General features: G+C 42.1%; 2 non-coding genes across 2 annotated transcripts; both read right to left on the reverse strand.

The window, feature by feature from the left end:
- Positions 1 to 409: 409 nt before the first annotated feature.
- Positions 410 to 516, reverse strand: LOC120254113. Its single transcript, XR_005534527.1, has one exon. It is a non-coding gene; the product is annotated as a small nucleolar RNA R71 (small nucleolar RNA).
- Positions 517 to 17,078: 16,562 nt separating this feature from the next.
- On the reverse strand, positions 17,079 to 17,185 carry LOC120254117. The gene has a single exon (XR_005534531.1). It is a non-coding gene; the product is annotated as a small nucleolar RNA R71 (small nucleolar RNA).
- Between the last annotated feature and the right edge of the window lie 3,863 nt (positions 17,186 to 21,048).

Here is a 21,048-nt window from a genome sequence, read left to right on the forward strand (position 1 = left end):
AGGCATAGTTGACCTTAGATTTGGGACTATGTATGTAAGGATCTCCACGACTCACCATTGCATTGAATAGGAAGCATAATAGAGCGTTCTTGCACTTGAAACGATTTTTCCTAGGTGAAGCATCATCCGAGTACCCCATCTTTATCGATTGCCTTGCCTCCTCCTTACTTTTGCTCTCTTACTTGTTGCTTTTAATTGTTGAGAATTGAATCATTATCACACTCATCATTGTTGATACTCCACATAGCTAAGAATCGAATTAAGTGTCTTTACTCCCTACTCCCTGTGGATTCGAACTCGCTCACCCGGGATTATTACTTCGACAAACCCGTGCACTGCGGGATATACGCAAGGGGACCTTGTCATAGAAGCTTTTCTTTCCCGTTATTTTCCTCCCGAAAAATCTGCAAAGCTTAGGAATGAGATCTCATTCTTTGTTGAGTTGGAATTGGAGTCTCTATTTGAGACATGGGAAAGGTTCAAGGAGGTCCTGAGAAAATGCCCGCAAAACGGATTTCCAGAGTGGATGATTGTTCAGACCTTTTACAACGGTTTGAACCCGAGTACAAAGCAACTCTTAGATGCGGCAGTAGGAGGTACCTTAGGTAGCAAGACACCCGATGAAGCCCGTAAGTTAATTGAAGAAATGGGGTTAAACAACTACCAATGGAATGCTAGGGAGAAGAAAAAGGTGGCCGGTCTCCATAAGATAGATGTAGTAACTTCATTGGCGGCTCAAGAGGAAAATTTGAGTAAGAAGTTAGATCTTCTAACTTCAAATAGAATAGCGGCCATGACGAATTGCAACGGGTATGGTGGAGGACATGCTCCGTCCGATTGCCCGATCTCTATTGGTGATGCATCTTCGGTTGAGAACGTCGATTTTGTAGGTAATGGCATGAGACCTCAAGGAAACCCGTATAGCAATACCTACAATCCGGGTTGGAAGAATCATCCAAATTTCTCATGGAGCAATCAGGGTCCACCAAAGGCCATGGGGCCACCAGCTTTCCAACCACAACAACAAGCCCCGCATGTGAAAAACAAAGTTTCATGTGTGGAAACCCGAATTAATGATTTGGAGAAGGCCTTGACTAGATTTTTGCAATCTACAAGTAAAAGGTTTGAATCAGTTGAGGCCACACTTCGCAATCACACCGCCTCTTTCCATAATCTTGAAAATCAGGTGGGGCAAATTGTGAAGTCTCTCTCTGAAAGGCCACATGGAAGCTTGCCAAGCAATACATAGGCCAACCCTAGAGAGTAGGTGAAGGCGATAACTTTGAGAAGTGGTCGTGAGGTTGAAGGTAAGCTTCCGAGTGAGATGCCAAAAGAACACGCACTAGAGGTTATAGAGGTCGAAGAGGGAACAAGCAAAGAGAAGGAGGTGGCATCCCCACCTTTCAAGTCAAGAATCACTTATCCCTCTAGATTGAAGAATGACCAAGGGGATGAACAGTACAAGAAGTTTCTGAGTTTGTTCAAGCAACTCCACATCAATATTCCTTTTGTTGAGGCATTGGCTCAAATGCCTAAGTATGCAAAGTTCTTGAAAGACTTCTTGACCAACAAGAGGAAGTTGGAGGAGAGTACTTCGGTGATTCTAGATGCTCCAAGCTCGGCGGTGTTGCAAAGGAATATGCCGAGAAAGAAGAAAGACCGGGGAAGCTTCATCATTCAGTGTAGCATTGGCAATATAGGTGAAGAAATGGTATTGGCTGACTCAGGGGTCAGCATCAACGTCATGCCATACACCTTCTTTCGAAAGTTAGGCTTGGGTGAGCCTAAGCCCACTCGGATGACTTTGCAATTGGTAGACCGAACGGTGAGACAACCGAGGGGTATCATCGAAGATGTACTTGTCAAGGTGGACAAGTATATATTTCCTGTAGAGATTGTGGTGCTAGACGTCGATGAGGATGCAGATGTACCCTTGATACTTGGGAGGTCATTCTTACGGACTTCGAAGGCATTGATTAACATGGACAGCGGAGAGCTAACTTTGAGAGTTGGAGATGATAACCTCACATACCGCCTTGCTGAAGCCATGTGGCATTCTCTTGATTTTGATGACACTTTATATTTTCTAGACACGATTTATGAGATTGTTGATGAATACATGCAGGAAATGTTCAATCCGGACCCAACAAGCACAAATAAACAATAAAACTTTTTTTTTTTAGAATTTAACACAAGAAATAACTATAACTAGCCCCTTTAACATCAAACTTGAGTTTACAAAAGAGTTTAAAGAGTGAGTAGTGCACTAAGTGTAAATCGGGTAAAAATTCCTAGAAATTCAAGCAAGAACTAGAGCATGAAAACATTCAATGTTAGAAATTCTCCTAAACTCAAGAATACCATCCTTGCAACTAAGGTGAACCTCCATTGGCTATGTGAGCATATAACAATCAATAACAATAGAAAAGATGTGTGCACTATGAAACTCCCCCCCACACTTAAGTTGTACATTGTCCCCAATGTACACATGCAAGGTCATTCAAAATCTACACGGGCATCCACAGGGGCATGTGGATCCCCAATTCCAGCCCTATTTAAAGCCGATTCAGCCCCGATTTCAGTATTTTTTTCTCCATCTTTTCCCTAGCTTGAGAGAGGGTTTCGGCTAGGGTTTTGAGAAGTATTGGCTAGGGTTTTGGAGATGTTCTACAGCTCTGACATCGTCATCTCTTTGGAATAAAGTTGGTAGGGGAGCTTCCATCGAGGCGTATCCTATACCAGATAAGGGGATCTTTGGACGATGAGTAGAGGACTTTCCACAAGACCATCGACACAACTATCGAGGGGGTATTCTATGGATTCATTGCTTTTACATTCTGTTTCTTTGATTGTACTTAGCTCCATGGAGAGCTAAACCCCTAGTGGGTACTTGGGTATTTGTGAACCCTAAGATGTATTCATTTCTTTGAATCTCTTTATTATGCTTTCAATTAATTGATGTTTATTCTGAGTTCCAACCTTCAATACTTGATTGTGTGAATACTATCCTAGAGTGACACTAGAGTTGAGTATTCATGTTGGTAACTTTGTGAATGAGTGACACACCACAAGTGTTAGACAAAGCTAGGTTGGAAAGGGTTGAGAGGGTGAGTCAAGAGGTACAGGAGCGTCCCTTTTCCCCTCCGATGTGTTAGATTCTTCCTCCATTCCTTGATTTCTTTGCGGACGCAATAGAGTGAATGATCTAAGGGATGACCTTCTGCTAGGGCTTAGTTGCGGGTGCAACGGAGTGCAGCACAGAAGTGATCTTAGTATCGAGGGCTTAATTGTGGTTAGGGACCTTCCACCTCGACCAAAGGGTTAGGTCCATAATTAGGAAGAGATTTATCACTTGGAATCCTTAGAACTTATTGCAATTCTATGCGAGTGCGAGGTTGAGAGGTTGTTCAATCTCTCCTCCGGGACATGTATAGAGTTATGCATAGTTGACCTTGGATTTGGGACTATGTAATTAAGGATTTCCACGACTCACTTGCATCGATTAGGAAGCATAATAGAGGGTTCTTGCACTTGAAATGATTGTCCTAGGTGGATCAATATCCGAGTACCCCATCTTTATCGATTGTTTTACCGTCTACTTTACTTGTGCTCTCTTACTTGTTGTTTTTACTTTTGAGAATTGAATCATTGTCACACATATCACTATTCATCTTTCACATAGCTAAGAAGTGAATTAAGTGTTTTTATTCACTATTCCCTATGGATACGATACCCACTCATTCGGGATTATTATTGATGAAGATGTGGAGACGCTGTTGATTCTTGGTCGGTCATTCCTTACTACCTCCAGTGCCTTAATTGACCTTAAAAGAGGAAAATTAACATTAAGGGTTGGAGAGGAAGAAGCAGTATACACTCTACCGGCGGCCATGAAACACTCATTAGATCATGATGACATGCTTTATTTTATTGATGAAACTAAACTTTTAATTTCTGATTGTGTGCAGGAGGTGCTATCATCGAGCCCATTGTATGAGTACTTGTGAGAGCTAGGAAATGAAGATCAAGAAGAACCTCACCTTCCTCTTCCAAGTTCTAATTTAAAGAAGCCAAAGGAGAAGGTTATGTGTACCAATGCTATAGAAAAAGAGAAAAAAGATCCAATGTTGAAAAAAAATTGGAGGGAGGTCCATGGAAGGAAGGAGAAAGGTATCACTCATTCTCATCCAACACCTCAAGAAAAGAAGGTACAATCTTCACCTCCCTTTACTCATTGAAAATTTGAAATTCATTTATTGATGTCGTTGAATTACTCAGGAAGAAACAAGAATTCAAAGTTCACCGGGGGTAACTTCTCACTATTCGAACCCCCATGAGGTAAGTGATACGGTACGTTAAGCTCGTGACGTTAAACAAGCGCTTCTTGGGAGGCAACCCAAGCGTTCGTGGGTTTAATTTCATGTTTTCATGTTCTTTGTGTTCATGTTGGTATTCTTTTTGTATTTTATTTAAAGTTTTGAATTTGACTAAGTCCATGCTCTCATTGCTTTGTATAATATTATCATTGTCTAAGTGGTTGTTTACATGTGTTCATCTATGAGAAACACTTGTTTTGGCTATGATTTCATGCATTAGATCCAAATTTTGAACCATTATTTCGTGTTGGAGGTGTTTTTGGAACACTTTGTAGCCATGGCCATGTGTTTGGAGAAGTACTTGAAGCTTTAAAGCATGATTTCAAGGGCATACTGCTTCAATGAGCTCCTCAATGAGGCAGTCTGCCCTAAACAAAGAGAAAAGCCTAGGGCATATAGCCTCAGTGAGGTCCTCATTGAGGCCGTCTGCCCCATCCAGGGAAAAATAACTAGGGCATACGGCCTCAATGAGCTCCTCATTGAGGCTGTATGGAGTCTAAACTATCATGCCAAACTTGCCACCTTGTCTCTCTCTTCACTATTCTTCTTCTCCAAACGAGCTCTAACCTTCAATATCCATCAAGCCAAGGCCAAATCTTCTCCTTTCTTGTTCTAGATCATCTCCTAACCTCTTTAAGAAGTCGATCTAGTGGTTTTTTTCCAAGCTTTACTCAAGTGTTCTCAAGTTTTGTCGGTGAGAACTTTGATGACCTAGTTTCATTTTCTTCACTTTTTCTTGCTTTCTTGGGATTGTTTGTGGAATTTTTCAAGCATGTAGCTTCTCTTGTGTGTTATGAACATCATGGATATGGAATATCTTGATTTTATGTACAAATTTTTCAATTTTCATGATGTGGGGGAACTCTTGTAAATTGAATAGTGTTCATACGGCCCCCATATGTCCGTATGGACCCTGTTCACTTGACTTTTTTTTTTTTTCATTTTTCTTGCCTTTTTTCATACCACATTTTGCATTCCTTTGGATTCCTTTAAGCCTTATATGATTTATTTTTGATGTAGGAATGCCGAACATTAAGAAATTTGCCTCCAAACTTCCAAGAAGCATAAAGCCAACTCCGAAGAACCCCACTTTAAGCTTGCTCATCATAAAGCAAAGTATGAAGTTTTGAAGACCAAATTTTTTGAGCACATTTCACTACATAAAATGTGGTATTTTGGAAACACTTGGGATGGATGAACAAGTCAAGAATTTACTTTTACATGGTTTTTGGCGAATTTGTTTGAAATCAAAGCTCCTACCTATCGCCAACTAACCTTGGAGATTTTGAGCACTTTCAAAGCACACCAAGACCACCACATCAACAACGGCTAGTGATGACTAGTTTGACATTTGAGCATGGACGCTTGCTTTATTTTTGTAGTTTATTATTTTGCTTTACTTTCTCATGTGTGTTTGTTTTATTTTAATAAGTTGGGGAGGGAATGCCCTACCAACCTTGTGTAAGACCTTCATTATTTTATCTAGTTTTTGTATTTGACTACTTCGTAGTATTTAATTTTTGCAATTTTAAGTTTTGTTTGGAATGATGATGCCCCTTTATGCCTTGAAGGGCATAAAGGGAGCTTGGTGAGCTTCTCCACATTTCATGGAAGCCGGGCCCGACATGAAAAGCTTGCAACACCTTTTGTTCGGGTCACATCTCACCGTGTGCACAAGAGTAACCGGGGAAGTTCATTTTCACCCTCCTAAATTGTTTTCATTGTCTATATTAATATGCTTTTCATGATTAGTGTACATTGGGGACAATGTACAACACTAGGTGTGGGGATGGGTGTATTTCATGTATTAAAGTCAATATTTGCATGCTACTGTTAACTATGATTGCTTGTTCATTATTGTAAGACTCTTCTAGCATGGTTTAATGATTGATGTGAGTTACATGCTCTTTTGTTCTCTATTGAATCTTATTTCACCTCTAATACTGTCTTGTGCACTGAATCTTGTGTTGATGCCCAGGGAATAGTCAACATGACTACTCTAACTCTCTTGTATGCTTAACACACAACTTAGAGAATTTTCAAGCCAAGAATTGATTGAAGGCATAATGCCTCAATGAGGAGCTCATTGACCTCGGGATGAACACTGAAGTATGAAGCTACTCACATAAGTCGTATACTAGTTATGCCCTAATGAGAGAAAGAGCTATGTCATAGGATGAGTGAAAGCTACCACTCTGGTAGAAAGAGCTACCACCTCAAAAGTATGGAAGCCACTTTAGCAGCTGCTTTGGAAAGTGCTACCTTAGAGGATGTGTGAACCTACTACCATCTTTGAAATTTTGTTACTATTTGTAGATAAATAAGTCCCTTGTACTTATAACATTGAGGAGTATACTTTGGGTTATTTTGAGCGAGTTCACACACTTACACGATTTCGTGTTTGTTGTTCTTTTTTATTCAAGTTTTTAGCTAGAGCATTGATTTTTTGTATTTAGTGTTAAAATTTCCCTTGTAGAATGCTCTCTTTGTATGCTTTGGTGAACCTAAGACCAAGCACTTCCAATATTTCCATCATCTATGCACATAATGTTTTAATTTTTTCCTTGAGGACAAGCAAAAGCTTAAGTGTGGGGGAGTTTGATAAGTGCTTGTATGACAAGAATGTGAAGTGTTCTTTCCTTATGATGAGCATTACTTTTATTGGGTTTTAACGCTAATATGTGTGTATTTCTATTACGTTCATGCAGATAGGGTTGTGAGGCCAAATATAGCAGAAAGAAGACAATGTGGATTGTAAATGCACCATTTGGAGGAAGTCTTGAGAAAGTTCAAACGTGAAGACATACGTCGGGTTTAAGATGCGAGAATGTGTTCCAACCTCCTTGTATTCAAGTTAGCACAATGATTTGGAGGAGCACAAGCGTAGTCACATTCAAGCATTTCAGCTTGTGCATGTATACCAAGATCTCCACCAACATGTCCGTTATTGAAGAAGCAAAGCGATCTACAGAGTAAATGTGTGCCTTCTTACGTTACGTCGATGAAAACATGGACTCGGGAGTGTTTTGGGCCGGTACTGTAGCAGGGCATTGTAGCAAACACTGTAGCATTTACTGTTCGCAGCCGCCCAAAGAAGGATGAAAATAGAGAATCCACATGGGCGTGCGTTAATTCCACACGCCCGTGTGAAAAATCCACAGGGGCATGTGGATTCCCAATTCCAGCCCTTTAAAAGCCGATTTTAACCCCAATTTCAGCATTCTTTTCTCCATCTTTTCCCCAACTTGAGAGAGGGCTTCGGCTAGGGTTTTGAGAGTTATTGGCTAGGGATTTGGAGAGGTTCTATGGCTCCGATATCGCACTTCATTTGGAAGAAGGTTAATGGGAGAGCTTTCGTTAGAATTGATCAAGTGAGATCTATCCTAGGCGGGACAAGGGGACCCCTGGATGAGTAGAGGACTCTCCACAAGACCATTACCATGACTATTGAGGGGGTTTTCTATGGATTCTTTGCTTTTACATTTGATTTCATTGGTTGTAATTAGCTTCATGGAGAGCTAAACCCCCTACTGGGTACTTGGGTATTTGTGAACCCTAGGATGTATTCGTTTCATTGAACGTCTTTATTATGCTTTCCATTAATTGATGTTTTATTTGAGCTCCAGTCTTGAATACTTAAGTGTATGAATACTTCCTTAGAGAGATACTAGGGTAGAGAGTTCTTGTTGGTAACCCTTTTGAGTGAGTGACACACCACGAGAGTTAGACAAAGATAGATTGGAGAGGGTTGAGTGGGTGAGTCAAGAGGTAGCTGAGCATCTCCTTTCCACTCCGGTGTGATTTATTCTACCTCCATTTCCTCAAGTTCTTTGCAGTTATAGTAGAGTGAATGGGCTAAAGGATTACCTTCCACTGGGGCTTAGTTGCGGGTGCAACGGAGTAAAGCGTTGAAGTGATTTTAGCACCTAGGGCTTAATTGTGGCTAGGAACCTTCCACCTGGACCAAAGGGTTAGGTCTACATCTAGGAAAAGGATTTATCACTTGGAATCCCTAGAACTCATTGCAATTCTATACGAGTGTGAGGTTGAGAGGTTACTCAATTTCTTCCTTGGGATATGTATAGAGTTAGGCATGGTTGACCTTAGATTTTAGACCATGTGTTTAAGGATCTCCATGACTTATTATTGCATCAGTTAGAAAGTATAATAGTGGGTTCTTGCACTTGAAATAATTGTCCAAGGTGGAACAATATCCGGGTATCACATTTATATCGATTACCTTAACTTCTCCTTTACTTGTGCTCTCTTTCCTGTTCTTTTACTTTTGTTATTTCACATCTTATCGCACATATCACTATTCATCATTCACTTAGTTAAGAAACAATTGAAGTGTTTTTATTCCCTACTCCCTGTAGATACGATACTCCACTCATCTGGGATTTTATTACCTTGACAAACCCATGCACCTGCGGTACATACGCAAGAGGCGCTGTCAAGTTTTTGGTGCCGTTACCGGGGAGTAGGCGTTCAGAGATACTTTGGACTTTATTTTCTTAGCTATTCATTCATTCATTCTAGTTCATTTCTTCTTATTCTATCATTGTTCTGATTTCTTTTTCTTTCTTTTCGGTGCACCTCTAGGTTATGACCCGAGGGAACCCTTCAATATTAATTGAAGGAGATCCCGAGCTTGAAAGCACACTTACAAGAAAAGTGAAAGAACCTGTGCAAGAACCATCTAATCAAACAGATTTGGAAGTAGAAGAATCTGAAAACATGGCAGAACAGAATGAACAAAAAGCAGACATTATCCTATTATGCCATACCTTCAGTATTGGGGACATAATCGAGTATTGATAAGTGCTTGTGTGATATTAATGCGAAGCATTCTTTCCTTATGTTGAGCATTACTCTTCTCGGGTTTTTATACTAATATGTGTGTTTCTATGTTACTTTTGTGCAGGTAGGGTTGTGAGGCCGAGTATGAAGGAAAGAAGCCAATGTGGATCATAATGCACCGATTTTGGAGAAAATCTTGCTAAGGTTCAAACGCGAAGACATAGGTCGGGTGCGAAATGGTAGAGTGTGTGCCAACCTCCTCGTATTTGTGTTAGCACAACCATTTGGAGGGGCACAAGGGCAGTCACACTCAAGCATTCTGACTTATGCACATAGAACAAGATCTCCACCAATTTGTCCGTCATTAAAGAAACAAGTGATCCACGACGTGAAGGTGTGCCCGTTTGCGTTACCCCGATGAAAGAATGGATTCGGGAAGCTATTCAGGACGGATACCATAGCAGAACAATGTAGCAAAGTACTATAGCCGCACTGTTCACAGTCGGCCCAGAAAACAGGAATTCAGAGAATCCACACGGGCATGTGGAAATTATACACGGCCGTGTGGAAATTCCACATGGGCTTGTGAAAAATCCACAGGCCCGTGTGGTCGCCCAATTCTAGCCCTATTTAAAGTCGATTCAGCCATGATTTCATCATTTTTTTCTCCATCTTTTCCCCAACTTGAGAGAGGGCTTCAGCTAGGGTTTTGAGAGGTATTGGCTAAGGTTTTGGAGAGGTTCTATGGCTCCGACATCGTCATTCCTTAAGAAGAAGGTTGGTAGGGGAGCTTCCGTCGAGGCGTATCCTATACCGGATGAGGGAATCCTTGGACGACGAGTAGAGGACTTTCCACAAGACCATCGACAAGACCATCGAGGGGGTTTCTCTTGGTTTGACTGAAGAAGTACCATCTACTGTGGCGATCCTGAAGAAGGTTCTCCGGAAGATGCCACCGGAAACGCTCTAAGGATGTTGGAGACGCGCGTGAACCAAACAAATTGGATGCACCATTGCTAGGTGGTCGCAAGCCCGATAACTCCCCCTCTACCTTTAAGAGACTTTGTTCATCAGGCTTTCAAGCTATGGGTAAGAGGGTAACCTTCATCTATGAACCCCGTGAGTTCAGACAAGGTACGTCAAGGTTAGTGACTTAAAACAAGTGTTTCATGGGAGGCAACCCAAGTGTTCACTGTTTTTTTAGTTAGTAGTTCAGTGTTTGCACGAATAAAGTGTTGAGTGTTGGTGTCTTGATTCTTAGATGCTTTTTCTATGACTTTATTGTGGGTTTTAATTTCATTGAGTGTTTTTATGTGGATTTAGCGAAATTTTGGTCGTTTGAGCTATCTCTCATGTTTTTCGCTGGTATAGTTTGCATAATAGGGTAGGCTGAGTGTGTCAACATGTTCAAGAATTTTCTGTAGAGCCTGCAGAGTTTTTAAGCCATCAAGGGAAAATGCACAAGCGTGTGGAATTTCCACACGCCTGTGGATCTTTATTGCGAGCTCATCTAGAGAAGGTACAGGGGCATGTACTCACCCCTGTGAGCGACCTCATGACTTTCGCACGCTTGTTGGTAATTTCCGCAATGGCGTGCGATTTCCTGCAGAGACTTGGCAACTTATCCCAAGAGCACACAAGGTTGTGGGCACGGCCCTGTGGGTGAACTTGTGAAAAACTCACAGGCGTCGGTAATTTCCACATGCCGGTGTAAAACTCTGCAGAAGAGCTCTCTCCATTCCGAGAAGGCACAGGGTCGTGCGCTTTCCCTTGTGAGTTAGGCATGTGAATGTCCATGCCCATGCAGAATTTCTGGACGCCCTTGCGGAATACTTAGCGATTTTTCTCGCTTAGACAGAGAAGCCACTAGGGCATGCGGCTGTTCCTGTGGGTTAGACTCATGGGCATGGGTATTTTTCACATGCCCATGTGGTTGCGTTCAGAGAGATTGAGTGTTATCCTGAGAGCACACAAGGGTGTGCGTTTGCCCTATGGCTCTCTCCTGTGGAGGTGCACGGGCGTGGGTAATTTTCGCACGCCCGTGCAGATGTACAGAACACCATGAGGTGCGAGTTTCTTTTAAACGATCATCGTTCCTTTTCATCCTAACATTCTCCATTCATCTAAGAGCACTCTCACATTGTTTCCCGACCTCACATTGCTGATTTGGAAGGATTTTTACTTGGTTTTCTGACCGATTCAAGGTTTTCAATTTCAACTCATCGGTAAGCCCTATCTTTTGTTTTATTATCTTCCCCAATTCTTGATCTTAATTATTGAAACTAGTTAATAATGCTAGACATGAGCATTTTAAGAGATTTAGAGCAGGGAGATGAGTTCACAGATAAGATCTTGATCTTAATGCTCATTTCGGTGGGTGGATGGAGGCAGTTATAGTAGACTAGGGAGGCAGCCATTCGTGAGCTTACACTTGAGGTCTTATCATCAATTGATTTCGATTGATCTTATTCGACATTACCATAGCATGAGCATCACTCAGTTTTTCAGTTAGGCTTGGTTTGTATGAAGAGCCATTTACAGACGCTGACGAGTATTCCCAGTTACCGACAGATTACATTAGAGCGTTGACTCCACATAAAGCATACTGAGTATTGTGTGGTCAGGGCCAGTGTGAGCCTTGGGTGTCCAAGGTCACATGCCTTTCCAGACCTATGTACCGATATTAACACGCCATTCTGAGCTGGTCAATGAATGGTCATGGTGATAGCACTGGCGTTCTAAGCCGGCAGGAGCTTCAGTACTTGTATTCGATGGTGCAGCTCATACCGATTCATCTAGGGCATATCATCGCAGAGTACATTCGACATCAGGGGCAGTATGCCAAATTTGGAGCGATCTTCTCGGGCCCCTTCATTATGAGACTAGTTTTGGGCATGGGTCTCTTGGACGCGATTCACGGGGCCTAGAAAATAAGTAGACTTGCGCCCCTGAGCCTGGAGACGATGAGATTGATGTGTATGGTCCGCAGGGTTCAGAGGGAAGTTGATGCTTTGGTTCTATCAGCTCCAGAGATAACTGAGGATGAGGGTGATGATGCTGAGGCTTCTCAGCCTGCTCCCAAGCCTCAGCCAGAACCGATGGAGATCGAGGCACCTTAGGTGCCAGAGGGCCCACCCCAGTATGCATGTTTTCACCATCTCGAGCACATGATCGCTTTGAGAGGCTCGAAAGCACTATGGGGGTAATATAGACGGAGGTCGCTGAGGTCCAAGCAGAGATTACTGAGATTCGGACTACGGAGGCTGTACAGTATACAGAGTTCATGGCACGTTTTGACACATTATTGCAGAGGACTCCTCATTATTTGTCTTGCGGCCGAGGACTCCTCAGTCCCCTCCGGCATCACCATCACCACCTTTACCAGCATCCTTCGATATAGCACCCGCAGCAGCAGAGGAGCCAGAGCGTGCAAAGAAGGATGAAAATAGAGCAGTTACTGTTCACAGCCGCCCGAAGAAGGATGAAAATAGAGAATCCACATGGGCGTGCGTTAATTCCACACGCCCGTGTGGAAATTCCACAGGGGCGCCCACAGGGGCATGTGGATTCCTGATTCTAGCCCTTTAAAAGCCGATTTCAACCCTAATTTCAGTATTATTTTCTCCATCTTTTCCCCAACCTAAGAGAGGGCTTCGGCTAGAGTTTTGAAAGGTATTTGCTAGGGATTTAGAGAGGTTCTATTACTCCTACATCGTGCTCTATTTGGAAGAAGGTTAGTAGGAGAGCTTTTGTCGGCACCGATCCGGCGAGGTGTATCCATTGAGGTGCATCCTAGTGAGAAGACCAATGTTGAAGTACCTGAGGTCGTGGAGGTTGAGGAAAGAGTAAACAAGGAGAAAGAGGTGGCACCCCACCTTACAAGCCAGGAATCCCTTACCCTTCAAGATTAAAGAATGACCGAAATGATGAGCAATTGATAAGTGCTTGTGTACTAAGAATACGAAGTATTCTTTTCTTACTATGAGTATTACTTTCATCAGGTTTTAGCCCTAATGCATGTGTATTTGTGATCTTTTATGCATAAAGGGTTGTGAAGCCAAATATAAAAGAAAGAAGCCAAAGTAGATTGCAATTATACTTTGTTGATGAAGTGTTGGAGTGAACAAATGTGAAGACACAAGTTGTGATTGAAGATAAGTGAATGTGTGCCAATCTCCATGTGCTCAAGCAATTTCAATGGTTTGGAGGGGCACAAAGGCAGTCAAATTTGCCATCCCGACTTGTGCAATGATAGCAAGATCTTCACCAATGAGACCTTTTATTTGAAAAAGTGATGTGATCTATGACATAGACATGGCATCCAGAAATCCACATGGGCATGTGGAAATTTCACACACTCGTGTGGATTTCCGATTCAAGACTATATAAAGCCGCAAACAGGCCCAATTTCAGGATCCATATTTAATCCTTTCTTTTATCTTTTCTCCAACTTTTGGGAGGCCCACAGCTAGGGTTTTGAGAGGCTTTGGTAAGTCTTTTGGAGTGGTTCTACGACTTTGACACCACATTTCTCTTGGAATATAGTTATTGGGGAAGCTTTCATCGCCACCGATCCGGTGAGGTGTTCCCTAGGCTTGACAAGGGGACCTTTGGAGAGGATGAGGCTACTCCACATGACCATCGACATGAATACCGAGGGTGTTTTCCTATAGATTACATGTTTTTACTTTCGATTTCATTATTGATTGTATTTTACTCCATAGAGAGCTAAACCCCCTAATATGGTACTTGGATTTGTGAACTCTTGGATGTATTTGTTTCATTAACATTTTATTATGTTCTCCTTAATTTATATCTGTAATTGAGTTCCAATCTTGAATACTTATTGAATGATTTCTAGCTTAGAGTGACACTAGGGTTGAGAGTCCATCTTGGTAATCTTTGTGAGTGGGGGACACACCATAAGAGTTATAGAAATCAAGATTGGAGAGGGTCGAGAGAGTGAGTTGAGAGGTAGCGGAGCATCGCCTTTCCCCTCTGATGTGATTTATCCTACCTCCATGTTCCAAAAGTTCTTTGCGGTCACAATAGAGTGAAGGGTTAAGGGATGAACTTCGTTGGGGCTTAGTTGCATGACCAATAGAGTGAAGCATTGAAGTGACTTTAATAACTAGGGCTTCATTGTGACTAGGGGTTTTTCGCCTGGACCAAAGTGTTAGATTTATATATGGGAATAAAATTTATCACTTGGAATCTCTAGAGCTTCTTGTAACTTTACACAGTCTGAGGTGTTGAGACTAGTTGATTTTGAGACCATGTGTTTAAGGATGTCCACGACTCATTAAGAATTAGTTAGGAAGCATACTAGTTGGTTTTGCACTTGAAGCAATAATCCTTGGAGGAACAATATCCGAGTACCCCACTTTTATCGATAACTTTTCCTTTCATTTTATTGTGCCTCTCGTTCTTATTTTCTTTAGTTTGTTTGCATCGATCTTTATCCACACCATCATTATTTCATCTCCACTTAGTTAAGTAGGAATCTTGGTGTTTCTATTCCTTATTCCTTGCGGATACGACACCACACTCACTTGGGATTTATTATTTCGATAAACCCGTGAACTTGTGGGTCACACGCAAGGGGCGTTGTCAAGTTTTTGGCGCCATTCCCGGGGAATAGGTGTTTTGGAAAAACTTTGCACTTTGCTATTTTAGAATTTTACCATTCATTCTATTTTACCTTTTCTCTTTCTATCATTATTCTGCCGTGTTCTTCTTTCTTTTGGTGCAGCTCCAGGTTATGACCCAAGGGAACCCTTCTACAATTGTTGAAGGAGATCCTGAACTTGAACATGCACTAAGAAGAAGGGGTAAAGAACCTGTGCAAGAACCGTCAAATCTAGCTGAAGTAGAATGTGAAGGGTCATAAAATAAGGGAGGCAGAATGAACAACAGAGAACACTTTCAGACTATGTCAAACCCTCAGTTATGGCCACGCAATCGAGTATTGTACCGGCCCCGATTATAGCTCTAAATTTTGAGCTAAACTTAGAGTTCATTCAAATGATACAGTGATAAGTGTCTAAATGTACGTATTTGAGTGTATGTATTTGTTACCTCTAGCATGTATTTTCCATTAGAATTGATGCCCGTTTTGTGCTTAATCGTGTGTTATTTGCTTTGCAGGGCACGGGAACACCATGGATGACACGAGGATATGATTCGGGTGAAAAAGAGAAGAAAACCAGGGCGCGGTACTGTAGGGTATTCACTATAGCTGGAAGTACTGTAGCATAGACACTGTAGCAAGCTTACTGTGGCTGTCACTGTAGCACCTGGAGAGTTTCAAGTCAGGATTTGGGTCATGGCATACGGCCTCAATGCTGCCCGGTATAGAGCCCGGGATGATCACTGTAGCTATAATGGAAGATATTTACTTGATGGAGTTTGCCTACCCCAAATAGTGTCAATGTTGAGCTCCATAGCGAGTGGTATAGCACTCAGGATGGAGGCCATAAGGAGTGGTATAGCACTTGGTATAGCACTCATGATGGGGGCCATAGGGAGTGGTATAGCACTCGGGATGGAGGCCATCAAGGGGGTATGATGAGTGGTATATAAAGGGATTTTTGGAGAAAGATGGGGGACTTTTTGCGAGACTTCTTCTTGGCCTCTTGGGCCGCCGCCACCACACAATCTTGAGGCCTTCCGGCCATCTTCCGGCGACGATCCTTGTGGGAAACGAGCACCCATCATCACCAAGAGGGAGAAGAGCATAGGAGAAGGAGTTGGATTGAAGATCTAGACCACCATTGCATCATCATTCGAAGCTTCATCGATTCAAGGAGATCAAGATCGTAGAGGGAGTTTTCTTGCTTCTTTATTGTCTTTCTTTTCCTTGTATGTTGTATAAGTGTCCCTTGTCATGAGGGATTAACTTATTGTTGTGTTTGGATTTGGATGAACCCTAGGGCTAATCTTGTGCATGAACTTGGAATGTTGTTCTTCATTGATTTTGATGGTTATTTGAGATTCAATCTTTCATGCTTTCATGTCTAGAATTACATGTATGGAGAGATCCGTAATTCTACTATGAGTTGTATGCGTAGATGTGACCTACTCACGTGTACTAGATCTAGGAGAGATTGAAAGGGGATACTTGTATCTACATGCCGAGAGATCGGGTATTGGTAGCCCTCCATTGCTAGGTTTAAGCCGAAGGATAGTAGGTTTACTCCTATTAGAGAACTCCAAGAACTTTATGCGATCATAGGTGTGTTAATCCAGAAGAGATTCCGATTGACATTCGTATGGGATCAGGGGTTAGTCACCGAGAGATTGGGGCTAATCTACTCACGAGGTCTCTTGGTCTCAATTATCATCAATGCATCTTTAACTCATCCTAGTTCAGGACTTAATGACAACCCTAGGTGGATTCCTTGTCCAAACACTACCTTCTTATGCTTGATACTCCCTTGTTTATTCACATTTGTGTGCTAGTTACCCGGCCATAGATTAGTTAGTTTATTTTATTTTATTTCATTTGTTCTTCATATTAAGAATTGTAGGCTAGATAATAGGTGAAGAGTGAGTAATAATACTTCCTTGGCCCCGTGGAATACTACGACCCCTGTGTCACTCACAGGGTATTACTTGGCGATCCCGTACACTTGCGGGCGATCAATCATACAGCAGTCAGTGCAGTTCAATGGTTTGGTCGATGAGGATCCAAACAATCACATTGAAAACTTTTTGGAGGTTTGTGACATGCCGAAGATCAACGGTGTTATGGATGATGCTATAAGATTGAGGGCTTTCCCATTTTTTCTAAAAGGAATATCCAAACATTGGCTCCATTCATTGCCAAGAGCTTTTATCAAAACATGGAACGAAATGGTCGAGGCATACATTGCAAGGTACTTCGCTCCGGGAATGTTGGCAAAGCTTCGAAATAAGATATCTTCATTTGTTCATATGGAGCTTGAATCCTGGTTTGGGACTTGGGAGTGATTCAAAGACATCTTATAGAAATGTAAACAACATGGGTTCCCCGAATGGATGATCATTCAGACTTTTTACAATGGGTTTAATCCAAGTACAAGACAACATCTAAATGCCTCGGCAGGAGGTATAATGGGGAACAAGACCCCCGAAGAAGCCTGACAATTGGTAGACGAAATGGTTATGAATAGCTACCAATGGAATGCAATAGGAAAGAAGAAAGTGGCCAGACTCCATGAAATTGATGCGGTTACATCTTTGGCAGCCCAAGTAGAGGTATTGAGCAAGAAATTGGATACATTAACTTCATCGAGGGTAGCCGCTATCACAAATTGTGATGGTTGTGGGGGTTCACATAAGCCATCCGATTGTCCTTTTCTAATTGCAACTTCAGCCCCAACTGAACAAGCAGGTTTTGTTGGTAATTCGGAAAGAATACAAGGTAATCCTCATATCAACATCTACAACCAAGGGTGGAGAAAACACACCAATTTCTCATGGAGTAACCAAGGGCAGCAAAAGGCAATGGCATCACTGGGTTTTCTACAATAACAAGCCCAAACATGGAGAATCAAATTTCAGGCTTGGAGACCTGGATGATCGATCTAGAGAAAGCTTTGACTAGATTTATGCAATCATCGGATACACGGTTTCAATCGGTTGAAGCTACACTTCGCAACCACACCACTTCATTGCATAATCTAGAGAATCAAGTGTGGCAAATTGCAAAGTCTCTATCGGAGAGACCTCAAGGGAGTCTACCTAGCAACACCGATACTAATCTGAGGGAACATGTGAAGGCGATCACTTTGAGGAGTGGTTGTGAAGTTGAAGGTAGATCTCCTAGTGAGAAGACCAATGTTGAAACACCCGAGGTTATGGAGGTTGAGGAAAGAGCAAAAAGGAGAAGGAGGTGGCACCACCACCTTAGAATCCAAGAATCTCTTATCCTTCAAGATTGAACAAAGAACAAAATGATGAGCAATACAAAAAGTTCTTTGGTTTATTCAAGCAATTGCACATCAATATTACTTTTGTGCAGGCATTATCTCAAATGTCTTGTTATGTGAAGTTCTTGAAGGATCTTTTGACCAACAAGAGGAAGTTGGAAGAGAGTGCATCGGTGATCTTAGATGCCTCTTATTTGGTGGTTTTACAAAAAAAAATATGCCAAACAAGAAGAAAGACCCCGGAAGCTTCATCATCCCATGCAACATTGGTAATATAGGTGAAGAGATGGCATTAGCGGATTCAGGGTCTAGTATCATTGTCATACCATACTTATTCTTTCAGAAGCTAGGCTTGGGAAAGTCTAGGCCCACTTGGATGACATTGCAATTTGTGAACCGAACGGTGAGACATCCGAGCGGTATCATTGAAGACATACTGACAAGATCCCCTAGCGTATATCCCGCAAGTGCACGGGTTTGTCAAAGTAATAATCCCGGGTGAACGGGTATCGAATCCACAGGGAGTATGGAATAAAAATACTCAATTCAATTCTTAGCTATGTAAAAGATCAATGATAATGAGTGTGACAATGATTCAATTCTCAACAGTAAAAGCAACAAGTAAGAGAGCAAAAGTAAAGAAGGGGTAAGGCAATCGATAAAGATGGGGTACCCGGATAATGCTCCACCTAGGATAATTGTTTCAAGTGCAAGAACCCTCTATTATGCTTCCTAATCAATGCAATGGTGAGTCGTGGACATCCTTAATTACATAGTCCCAAATCTAAGGTCAACTATGCCTAACTCTACATGTCCCGGAGGAGAAATCGAACAATCTCAACACCTCGCACTCGCATAGAGTTGCAATAAGCTCTAGGGATTCCAAGTGATAAATCTCTTCCTAATTATAGACCTAACCCTTTGGTCCAGGTGGAAGGTCCCTAACCACAATTGAGCCCTAGATACTAAGATCATCTCAACGCTTCACTCTGTTGCACGCGCAACTAATCCCCAGCGGAAGTTCATCCCTTAGACCATTCACTCTATTATGGCCACAAAAAACTCGAGGAACGGAGGTAGAATCTATCACGGCGGAGGTGAAAGGGGACGCTCCTGTACCTCTCGACTCACCCTCTCAACCCTCTCCAACCTAGCTTTGTCTAACGCTCGTGGTGTGTCACTTACTCACAAGGTTACCAATAAGAACTCTCAACCCTAGTGTCACTCTAGGGGAAATGTTCATACAATCAAGCATTCAAGGTTGGAACTCACAATAAATATCAATTTATTTAAAGCATAATAAAGAGGTTCAAAGAAACAAATACATCCTAGGGTTCACAATACCCGAGTACCCACTTGGGGTTTAGCTCTCCATGGAGCTAAGCACAATCAAAGAAATATAATGTAAAAGCAATGAATCCATAAAGAAGCCCACTCGATAGTCGTGTCAATGGTCTTGTGGAAAGTCCTCTACTCGTCGTCCAAGGATTCCCTCGTCCGGTATAGGATACGCCTCGACGGAAGATCCCCTACCAACCTTCTTCCTAAGGAATGACGATGTCAGAGCCATAGAACCTCTCCAAAACCTTGGACAATACCCCTCAAAAACTCTAGCTGAAGCCCTCTCTCAAGTTGGGGAAAAAATGGAGAAAAGAATACAAAAATCGAGGCTGATTCGACTTTAAATAGGGCTAGAATCGGGTGACTACACGGGCGTGGATGCTTCACGTGCCCGTGCGGAATTTCCACACGGGTGTGGGTAATTTCCACACTCCCGTGTGGATTCTCTGAAACTGTCATTGTTGGCCGGCTGCGAACAGTAACTGCACAGTATTTACTACAGTGATTTGCTTCTTCATCGAGGTAACATAAACGGGCACACGTTTATGCCGTGGATCGCTTTGCTTCTTCAATGACGGATAAAATGATGGAGATCTTGTTCTATGTGCATAAGTCAGAATGCTTGAGTGTGACTGCCCTTGTGCCCCTCCAAATGGTTGTGCAAACTCAAATACGGGGAGGTTGGCACACACTCTAACATCTCGCACCCGACTTATATCTTCGCGTTTGAACCTTAGCAAGATTTCCTCCAAAATCGGTGCATTGTGATCCACATTGGCTTCTTTCCTTCATAATTGGTTTCACAACCCTACTTGCTTAAAAGTAACATGAAAACACACATATTAATGTAAAAACCCGAGAAAAGTAATGCTCAACATAAGGAAAGAATGCTTCGCATTCATATCACACAAGCACTTATCACATGCTTGTCAAGGTTGACAAGTACATATTTCCTGTAGACTTCGTAGTGTTGGATGTTGATGAGGATGTAGATGTTCCTTTGATACTTGGGAGGCCATTCTTGCACACTTCCAAGGCACTTATCAACATGGACAGTGGGGAGTTGACATTGAAGGTTGGCGATGATAAGTTGACCTACCGCCCCGCCAAAGCCATGCGACTTTCTCTTGACTTTGATGACACTCTTTATTTTCTCGACACTACCAATGAACTAATTGATGAATATGTGCAGGAAATGTTGAATCCGGACCCGTACGAGGGATTGCTAGACCAAGAGATGGAGAATGAAGAAGTGTTGATGCTTGGTCTAGAGGAGAAGGTACCACCTACTCCGAGTATCATGAAGAAGATGCTCCAAAAGATGAAGTGAGTATGGAGACACTACAAGAAATGCCCCAAGGCTGCTGGGGATGTGTAAGAACAGAGTGAGGGTAACAAACCCTCATGTGGTAACAAGCTCGATAACTTGCCTTTTACCTTCAAGAGACTTTGTTCATTGTGTTTTCATATTATGGGTAAGAGGGAAACCTTCAACTATGAACTCCTGTGATTTAAGGCAAGGTACGTAAAACTAAGTAACATTAAACAAGCACTTCTTGGCAGGAAACCCAAGCTCTTTACTATTTTCTAGTTCTTAGTTTAGTGTTTTTCTGAATAAG

The sequence above is a fragment of the Dioscorea cayenensis genome, unplaced genomic scaffold (genome assembly GCF_009730915.1).
Source record: "Dioscorea cayenensis subsp. rotundata cultivar TDr96_F1 unplaced genomic scaffold, TDr96_F1_v2_PseudoChromosome.rev07_lg8_w22 25.fasta BLBR01000346.1, whole genome shotgun sequence".
NCBI lineage: Eukaryota > Viridiplantae > Streptophyta > Magnoliopsida > Dioscoreales > Dioscoreaceae > Dioscorea > Dioscorea cayenensis.